Genomic DNA, 11,209 nt, shown 5'->3' on the forward strand with positions numbered 1-11,209 from the left:
TGTTTGCCTTTGTCGTGATTGCTTTTGGTGTCTTTGTCATGAAATCTGTGTGTTCCCATGCCCAGATTGGTATTGGCTGGATTGTCTTCCAGGTCTTTGACAGTTCTGCGTTTTACATTTAAGTCTTTAACTCATCTTGAGTTGGTTTCTGTATATGGTGTAAGATGGAGGTCCAGTTTTAATCTTCTGCCTATGGCTAGCTCGTTATCAGCGCTGTTTATTGAATAGGGAATCCTTTCTCCATTGCTTGGTTTTCTCAGCTCTGCTGAAGATCAGATAGTCGTAGGTGTGTGGCCTTATTTTGGGGCTCTCTATTCTGTTCCACTGGTCTATGTGTCTGCTTTTGTACCAGTACTATGCTCTTTTGGTTACTGTAGCCCCATAGTATGGTTTGAAGTCAAGTAGCGTGATGCCTCCAGCTTTGTTCTTTTTCCTAGGATTGCCTTGAAGACACTGGGGTCTACTTGAGGGTGGAAGGTAGAGGAGGGAGAGGGGCAAAGAAAATAACTATTGGGTACTAGGCTTAGTACCTGGTTGATGAGATAATCTGTAAACAACCCCTGTGACATGAGTTCACCTGTATAAAAAACCTGCATATGTATCCCTAAACCTAAAATAAAAGTTTTTTAAAAGGGAACTGACAGAATAAAAGAATAAACTGTGGTTGGTTGACTTCATCATTAAGAATTTGTCTGGCCGGGCGTGGTGGCTCAAGCCTATAATCCCAGCACTTTGGAAGGCCGAGGTGGGTGGATCACGAGGTCAAGAGATCGAGACCATCCTGGTCAACAAGGTGAAACCCCGTCTCTAATTAAAAAAAAAAAATACAAAAATTAGCTGGACATGGTGGTGCGCGCCTGTAGTTCCAGCTACTCGGGAGGTTGAGGCAGGAGAATTGCTTGAACCCAGGAGGCGGAGGTTGCGGTGAGCCGAGATCGGTACTCCAGCCTAGGTAACAAGAGCAAAACTCCATCTCAAAAAAAAAAAAAAAAAAGAGTTTGTCTTAATAAAACAATTTTATCTCTAATTGATTAATTGACTTCTTATAGACTCTTAATATTGACAGTTGCACTCATGTCTCCAAAGACTTGCAGATGTGGCCTGCCGTTTCTCTCTGCTGAAGTTGTGCCTCTGTTCCTTTTTTGGATGTGATGCCATCAGGAATTCTTGGGCAGTTTTCAGGTGGTTCTGTCATTACTGATTATGAAAAGAAAAGCCACTATCTCTCTGTACACATCACAATCTGTCCATTGTGGATGAAATTATGTTGTAACATTAATGGTTTTAAAGGCTTTCAACTGTTTGTTCTTCTTCTGTCCAGACATCTGTTCTGCATTTACAGTGAGTTTCTTAGAGAAAACCCCAAGCACAACTCATCGTTCATCAGAGCAGACATTTGCCTTTCAGAAAAAGAATGAAAAATGTGGCCCGACTATGAGCTCTTGCAGGCAAGAATGGGATGTGTGTTATCTTTGCGTATTCCCAGATATGATCATTCATGATACATTCACGTTGTATCATGAATAAAAAGATGCTCGATAAATGTTGTTCAACTGACTCACCGACGGAAGGAATAGATGTTTCTTCATTTGTAAAATATAAAAAACAATAAAGCCTACCTTCCTCTCAAAAAAAAAAAGAAAACAGATTACCCTGGTTTTGAGTGGTTCGATTGTAACGTGCCTCGGTGTATTTCCTTCTTGGTTCTTGTGCTTGGGGCTTGTTGAACTTTCTGGATCTGTGGCTTTCTAGTTTTCATCAAATTTAGAAAAATTTCAGTTGTATTTCTTCACATGATTTTTCTTTTCCCCTTTCGAAATGTCCTTTACGCATCTATAAATATGTATACATTAGTCTGGTTCAATTGTGCGACCGCTCAGAGATTTATTCATTCCCAAAGAAAATTCCCTGTTCTCTGTGGTTTTATTTTGGCTATTTTCTATTGCTGTATATTCAAGCGTACTAATCCTCCAGCCTCTTCTTCTGAAATGCTCATCTGCCGTTAAGCGCTTTCAGCATTTCCATTTTACACATTGTAGTTTTCACCTCTAAAATGTTGGTTTGGGTCTTATAAATATCTTTTATATCTCTAACTTTTCAAATGTATAGAATACAGCTAAAACTTTTAAAATAGTGTTGGTTGCTCATTCTAACATCTGCCGACCATTCTAGCTTGGTTTTGACGGAGGGACTTACTTCCCTGCTTTTCTCCAGGCCTGATCAGTGTTTGTGGTCGCTAGATGACATGCATGTTTTATCTTGTTGGCTGTTGACTATATCTGCATTCCTGTAAGAATCTGTGAGCTCTGTTCTAGGGCACAGTTATGTTACTTGAAAGCACGTTGATCTTTTGGGTCTCAAATGGAAGATTTCTTAGATGAGACATGCTCAGTACTTAGGCTAGTGCTAATTAATCACTTTCATTGTGATAAGACCTTTCCAGGTACTATTCCTGATGCTTTATAAATCTAGGGCTTTCTAGTCTGACTAGTGGGTATAAGCGCTGTTCTTGACCATGTGTGAATGGCTGGCACTGTTGGCCCTCTATATTTGAAATTCTCTATAATAGAAGTAAAAAAGGGATAATGTCAGGGAAAGCAACAGCGCCATAAAGAGTATTGTTTAGCTTGGATGATCAGGGAGAGCCTCTCTTAGGAGATGAGTTTTGAGAAAAGGCTTGATTGAAATGAATTAGCAATGTGAGTATTAAAATAAGTCTATAGTGTGCTTCAGTTAGAAAGCCATTGATGGCTTCATTCCAATTTGCTGTTTTCATTTGAGAGTGGGGGATAAAGTTTGAGTGAACTGGCTGAAAATGACAAAGGGAAGACAGCATTCTTCTTATTTTATTTTGTTTTTTTTTTGAGATGTAGACTTGCTGTCTTATCCAGGCTGGACTGCAATGGTGGGATATCAGCTCACTGCAACCTCTGCCTTCTGGGTTCAAGCCATTTCCCTGCCTCATCCTCGCGAGTAGGTGGGACAACATGTGCACCACCATATCCAGCTAATTTTTGTATTTTTAGTAGAGACGGGCTTTTGTCATGTTGGCCAGGCTGGTCTTGAACTCCTGATCTCAAGTGATCTTCCTGCCTCAGCCTCCCAAAGTGTTGGGATTAGAGGTGTGAGCCACTGTGCATGACCAATATTATTCTTTATTTTTATTTTTTTATACCTTAAGGTCTGGGGTGCATGTGCAGATTGTGCAGGTTTGTTACATAAGTATACATGTGTCATGGTGGTGATTTGCTGTATCCATTGCCCTGTCATCTACATTAGGTGTTTCTCCTAATGCTAGCCCTCCCCAATCCTCTTGCCCCCTGCCATTAATCCCCTAGCCCCCCAACCACCAAACCCTGGTGTGTGATGTTCCCTTTCCTGTGTCCATCTGTCCTCATTGTTCAACGGCCACTTATGAGTGAGAACACGTGGTGTTTGGTTTTCTGTTCTTGTGTCAGTTTGCTGAGAATGATGGTTTCCAGCTTCATCCATGTCCCTGCAAAGGACAGGAACTCATCCTTTTTCATGGCTGCCTAGTATTCCATGGTTTATATGTGCCACATTTTCTTTATCCAGTCTATCTTTGATGGGCATTTGGATTGGTTCCAAGTCTTTGCTATTGTGAACAATACTGCAATAAACATACGTGTGCATGTGTCTTTATAATAGAGTGATTTATAATCCTTTAGGCATATACCCAGTAATAGGATTGCTGGGTCAAATGGTATTTCTATTTCTAGATCCTTGAGGAATTGCCACACTGTTTTCCACAATGGTTGAATTAATTTACACTCCCATCAACAGTGTAAAAGTGTTCCTATTTCTCCACATCCTCTCCAGCAAAAATCTTCAATAAAATACTGGCAGACCGAATCCAACAGCACATCAAAAAGCTTATCCACCATGATCAAGTCAGCTTCATTCCAGGGATACAAGGCTGGTTCAACATCCACAAATCTGTAAACATTATCCATCACATAAACAGAACCAAAGACAAAAACCACGTGATTATCTCAATAGATGCAGAGAAGGCCTTTGACATAATTCCACAGCCATTTATGCTAAAAACTCTCAATAAACTAGGCATGGATGGATCATATCTCAAAATAATAAGAGCTATTTATGACAAACCCACAGCCAATATCATACTGAATGGGCAAAAACTAGAAGCATTCCCTTTGAAAACTGGCACAAGACAAGGATACCCTCTCTCACCACTCCTATTCAACATAGTATTGGAAGTTGTGTCTAGGGCCATCAGGCAAGAAAAAGAAATAAAGCGTATTCAAATAGGAAGAGAGGACATCAAATTGTCCCTGTTTGCAGATGACATGGTTGTATATTTAGAAAACTCCATTGTCTCAGCCCAAAAATCTCCTTAAATTGATAAGCAACTTCAGCAAAGTCTCAGGATACAAAATCAATGTGCAAAAATCACAAGCAATCCTATACATCAATAATAGACAAATGGAGAGCCAAATCATGAATGAACTCCCATTCGCAATTGCTAGAAAGAGAATAAAGTACCTAGGAATACAACTAACAAGGAAGGTGAAGGACCTCTTCCAGGAGAACTACAAGCCACTGCTGAAGGAAGTAAGAGAGGACACAAGCAGATGGAAAATCATTCCATACTCATGGTTAGGAAGAATCAATATCGTGAAACTGGCCATACTGCCCAAAGTAATTTATATATTCAATGCTATCCCCATCAAGTTACCAATGACTTTCTTCACAGAATTGGGAAAAAACCACCCTAAACTTCATGTGGAACCAAAAAAGAGCCTGCATAGCCAAGACAATCCTAAGCAAAAATAACCAAGCTGGAGGCATCATGCTACCTGACTTCAAACTATATTACAAGGCTACCGTAATCAAAACAGCATGATATTGGTATTAAAACAGAGATTTAGACCAATGGAACAGAACAGACTGCCACACAACTACAACCATCTGATCTTTGTCAAACCTGACAAAAACAAGCAATGAGGAAAGGATTCCCCAGTTAATAAATGTTGTTGGGAAAACTGGCTAGCCATATGCAGAAAACTGACACTGGTTCCCTTATTTATACCTTATACAAAAATTAACTCTAGATGGATTAAAGATATAAACATGGCCATTCATGGTGGCTCACGCCTGTAATCCCAGCACTTTGGGAGGCCGAGGCGGGTGGATCACGAGGTTAAGAGGTAGAGGCCATCCTGGTCAACATGGTGGAAACCCCGTCTCTACTAAAGATACAAAAAATTAGCTGGGCATGGTGGCGCGTGCCTGTAATCCCAGCTACTCAGGAGGCTGAGGCAGGAGAATTGCCTGATCCCAGGAGGCGGAGGTTGCGGTGAGCCGAGATCGCGCCATTGCACTCCAGCCTGGGTAACAAGAGCGAAACTCCGTCTCAAAAAAAAAAAAAAAAAAAAAAAGATTTAAACATGAGGCCTAACACTATAAAAAACTCTAGAAGAAAACCTAGGCAATACCATTCAGGACATAGGCATGGGCAAGGACTTCATGACTAAAACACCAAAAGCAATGGCAACAAAACCCAAAATAGACAAATGGGATCTAACCAAATTTAATAGCTTCTGCAAAGTAAAGAAACTATCAATAGAGTGAACCAGCAACCAACAGAATGGGGAAAATGTTTGCAATCTACCAGTCTGACAAAGGTTACTATCCAGAATCTATGGAGAACTTAAATTTACAAGAAAAAAACAACCCCATGAAAAAGTGGGCAAAGGATATGTATGAACAGACACTTTTCAAAAGAAGACATTTATGCAGCCAACAAACATATAAAAAAAAGCTCATCATCACTGGTCACTAGAGAAATGCAAATCAAACCCACATTGAGACACCGCCTCACACCAGTTAGGATGGCGATCGTTATTCTTTCTTTCTTTTTTTTTTTAATTGCATTTTAGGTTTTCGGGTATATGTGCAGTTATTCTTTCTAATAGTTTACTGGGAAGGGAAGAGGAGAGAGTTGTTTCTCTTCTCTCAGGTGGGGAGGACACTAAGCATATCTGATACAGTGCAGAGTTTTCTATGAGTCTGCTTGGAATTGTCATCTGACTGTAGCTTTCTTTCTGGGGCTACTTTTTCTGATCCTATTTCATTTCAATTGTAGGTAGAATTTATTTTTCTGCCTAGCTATTCTTGTCAGCCCTTTAGGGAGCCGCCTTCGAATCTCTTGTCAACACCAGGTCATACACAGAGAGGATGTTGGAGGCTTTTATTTCCTCGGCTTTTGCACACATTGATTCTGCCATTGTTTGTCTTTTTAGATGTTTCCTCTCTCCTGACTTCTGACTTCATTTTTCACTTTCCATTTCAATCTTGCCTTGCTTTTAGATTGGATTTTCATCTCTGTTTTCTTATCTACAATCTTGTCTAATTATCAGTCAAAAATTAGGTCCTTTTGGTACAGTTTCTCGGGCGAGACTGTCGGGATTATGGCCATGCAGTCCCAGGATCTATATGCGGTGTACATAAGTTAACCTACTAAAAACCACACACCAGGCTGTTATGCTATGGTTCCGGATACCTCCTTGGTAAAGCCATGGCCGCTTTATGCTCACGTTAAAATCCCCCACGGCTAACCTGTCATGGGAGGTAGAAAAACATCACTTTTATAAACAGAATCCCAGGGCCCACTAACCAGTAATAGAGACCAGGGCAGAACTGCTGTATCTGCATTCAAAGGCCCAGCCCAGCAGTTCTGGAAACTCTCAGAACACTGTGGTTTATTCTAAAGCACCCACTGAGGCATTTTCCCGGCAGTTCAGTCCTGCTCTTTTCTAATGTTCTGTGTGATGACATGGGAAGTGTGGATAAAGCACTTTTGTTGAACAATGAGTTTTATGATGGTTATCTTGAGAAAATCACTAGGGATCTAGTTTGAATTGCAACTGAATTATCTGCTTCTTACAATGGAATTCTTTTTTTTTTTGCTTGAAAGAGTGACTACCAGCCAGACCATGGTTATTCAGATATGTGCGTTTGGAAGATATTTAATAACTTGTTACTTCAAGAAAGCAACTGATAGTATTTGCTGCCAATGAAAATTTCATGTTTTCAAGCAAAGGAGGATGCCTTACATATATGGGGTTTACTTTAGTACTTTTTTCTGCTTAATGTTTCTGTAAATTATCCGAGCGATGGCCAGAAAATTGCCTCTATTAAGCAACTCTTCCCACACAGCGTTCTGTTATTTGACACAACTAACTTGTACAATTCTTGTTGTGGTAAAGAAGCTCTTTCCTGCAAAATAGGATTTTGGTGGCCAAGGATTATGCTTTTAAAATGTGATTTAGCAATTTTATTATCTTGCCAGTAAGGGGCAGCAAATAACAATGTTTGTTTGAAATACTATCCTATTACCTTAATTTGGAATCTGTCCTATTCTTCCTTTGTTTAATGAATAAATCTCTGACCCCTTTCTCACTCTTCCTAGTGATGATACAGTCAGAGAGACTGAGGATGAGAGGGACATTCTAAAGGTAAAAGAATAAAATTATAACATTAAACTATAATACCAAGAAAAGGATAAAATCTGCCAGTCCTTTATGCTGACAGATGTTGACTTTCTTTTCTAAGTTGGGTCCTAGTAACTGCCACAAACCGGGTAGCCACAAAACGTATTCAGTCCACTAATGAGAAAGAGAAGGTAAAAGTAATATCTTGTCTTAATTCAATATTTCTGTCAAAAGATTAGTTTCTCATCTGTGCTTTAGCCATTTATTTTTTAAAAACACTTTCATCATGACATTCTAATGACTATTTATCAAGCATGTACCATAAGCCAGGGCCCTTGTAGGTATTTGAGACAAATATTAAACAAAATAGACATAACACCTGCTCTTGTGGTACTTTGCTTTAGTGGAGGGAAGTTATCCTAACTAAGGGGGAAGCTAGACAGAACAGAAGAAATTATGAACACCAGACGTAAGCAGAGAGTCAGATGCTAGTGAAAATGGGCAAAGGCCATCCTTTTGAGTCTTTCACTCATTTTTACCATCACAAATGCTGATGTGAAAAATGTAGTGTTTTTCTTTCTTCTGGATAAAATCTCTATCTCAAGACTCCTTTCTGTCTGAAGGATAAAACTTATTTTCAAGTAAATTTCATTGCTCCATGGATTTCTGAGTGTTTCAGACTTCACTCCGATTCACAGTCTGTTCTTCGTCACACTCTTTCACCTGAGGTTTGGGAGACAATTTCTGTTGTTTGGTCTGTCTCAATGCTGTGTTGTAATCTTTGAAATGTAACTCATTGCTTATGTCGCTCGTGGGTTCTCTTTCCACGCTGACTTCAATATCGAGGTGTGATTACAGCAAAGATGTGATCTGCTGTTGTGACCTCTGGCACTTCAGAGGACGCCTGCAGGGCAGCTAATGGGCATGCACACGTGCACTCTCTCTCTTTCTCTCTGTCTGTCTCTCTGAGTTTTACATTCTATCTGGAATCTTTCAGAACTCCCAAGCCAAACCAGGCCATACGATGCTCCCTGGGGCTGCATCAGATATTTTACTGCCCCCATATCCTGTGCAGCTATATTTAGGAAATTATATCTGCACTTGCGTAGAAAAGAACATTCTGTGGGAATATTCTGCGGAATAGAACGTTTCAGTTGCTCTGGGTCCCATAAGTAAAGTAGGCTCAGAAACCATTCACTTTTACAGTCCTGAATACGTTTCGGGGGTGTCTAGTATCCATATCTATACTTTGAAACGTAATAGCTGGAGGAATTAAACGAGACCTACAGTCTCTTACATTTCTTAAATGTTAAACTTGCACCAGGGCTTTTGAACTTGAAGGCTGACATTTGCACTTATTCCAGAAGAGTTTCCTTGAATGAGGGGCAGTCAACTAGTGAAAAGGATATTAAAGAAAAAAAATGATTCAATACCAATCAAGTGATGCTTCACAATTTGACCCATGTGCTCAACTACACTGTTATTTAAGACTCAAAATCAAACCAACTCCTACCTTCTATCAAGCGTGCTTCTCTTTTCTTTTTACTGCTAACCTCGAAAGAGAAATAAATAGAGCCGGGCGTGGTGGCTCACGCCTGTAATCCCAGCACTTTGGGAGGCCGAGGCAGGTGGATCACGAAGTCAAGAGATCGAGGCCATCCCAGTCAACATGGTGAAACCCCGTCTCTACTAAAAATAAAAAAACTAGCTGGGCATGGTGGCACGTGCCTGTAATCCCAGCTACTCGGGAGGCTGAGGCAGGAGAATTGCTTGAGCCCAGGAGGTGGAGGTTGCGGTGAGCCAATATCGCGCCATTGCACTCCAGCCTGGGGAACACGAGCGAAACTCCGTCAAAAAAAAAAAAAAAAAAGACAGAAATAAATACCTATTTCCAATCATCCAACATGACAAATATCCCAGTCATGTGGCATATATAAAACAGAAATAGAAATACTTTGCAATTTCATGAACAACCTTATTTCAAGTTCACTAGTTTTTGTTTTTTTCCAGAATTCCAATATTGTCTGTGAGTTTTAGATCCACCTGCAGAGGGCAGCAAATAGTAGTACAAATCCCTGTTCTTAAATGGTTGGACCTCAGGTTTGATTATGCAATGACCATGAATGCTTAAAATCGATACTGAAAGGATTTTTTGAGTAAGAAAGATACCTTTTGTGGCTACTTAAAAAAATAAAAGTAAATGCTAGGCCGACTGTAAAAGAAGTAGTCAAATTTATTTTTGGTAATTCTTTGTTCCTCTGGCACTTCTAGAGCTGTTTTCCAGACAACTAGGACCCGCTTACTTAAATAAGTTTAAGGCAGAAACCATGGGTGATAAGTAAAGCGCTGACCTTGTTTTTTTTTTTTTTTTTTTTTTTTTGCCTTAGTGGCATTTGTTGAGCACAGAAACTCTCAAGCATTAATGTTAAGGTTTCATGGATGGAAGACGAAGCCTATGTTACACTCGAGTTCGAGATTATATCAGGAGATTCCCTCTAAGCAAAACTGGAACCCCAAAGCATTATACTCCAGTTTTAAAGAATGAATGAGAAATAATCCCTGGCATTAATCTGAAACTGAACAAAAAATTTCCTATGTTAAAACTTGGTTATTCAACCTTGATTCTCATGGGAGGTGGAAAGAATTTCTCCTGAAGATTCATAACCACAATTTTGCTTCCATTCAAGTTTGTGTACAGAACACACGACCTGGTGTTAGGAATCACACACACTCAAGCAAAAGATCTGCAGCCAGTGATTTAGTTTAAATAGATACAGCACTGATAACGTCCACAAATACCTGACAGAAGCAAATGCTAATCCTCCCATGAAGAAGTCCATTTTCATCTCAGGCCTCAAAGAATTCCCACAGATAAAGTTCAAATGAAAATGACAAAGCTCAAAGTAAAGATTAAAAAAATCAATAAACATATAGAGAAACAAGACTCTGTGAATAAGAGCAAGCATAAACAATATTAAGACTCAAAAGTCTTGATATGTAGGAATTCTAAAACTGAAAAAATAAAAATAAGCCTGTTTAAAACGTTTCAAAAATAAAAAAAATATATAAAATGGTGAGTGAAGAGTTAATAGCTATGTCAAACTCAACAGTTTAAAAAATATAATAAAAATATAATATGAAAAATATAATAAAAATATAACATAAAAAAATAATAAAAATGTAAAACTCAACAGATGATTTTACATGAAATTGTAATTGAAACCCAGAGTTATGAAGAAATAGAAAATACAAAAAAGACATGAAGGACAGAATAAGGTGGTCTAATATTGGTCCAGTTGGGATGATGGAAGAAAGGAGAGATAGAGAATGAGGTAGAAGCTGTATTTGAAGATATTAACTGAGAACATTTTAGAACTTGTGGAAGAAAACAGGCATTAGATACAGGAACCCCAGTTAATGAGGGTAACGTAAAAGAAGTCAAAATTTGAGGTTCACCAAATTGCAAATCATTACACAAGTAAAAAGAAAAAAAAATAGAAAAAAGAGGAAAATATTCTTAAAATCCTGATGGAATTTTTTCTGAGTAAGAAATTTATCCAAATCCCATTTCCTGCCATGTCCTTGAGAAATAATTTGTCTTATTCTTTCCCCCACATACTTGGACAAGAGCTAGAGAAACCTGTACTGTAAATCCTTTTCCTGAATAAAGGAAAATGAGAGCTTTTTTGGGGGAATGGGTTAACTAGGAAGCTTCTATCTTAGTTGACACC

The sequence above is a fragment of the Callithrix jacchus genome, chromosome 21, assembly GCF_049354715.1.
Source record: "Callithrix jacchus isolate 240 chromosome 21, calJac240_pri, whole genome shotgun sequence".
In the NCBI taxonomy this organism is placed as follows: domain Eukaryota; kingdom Metazoa; phylum Chordata; class Mammalia; order Primates; family Cebidae; genus Callithrix; species Callithrix jacchus.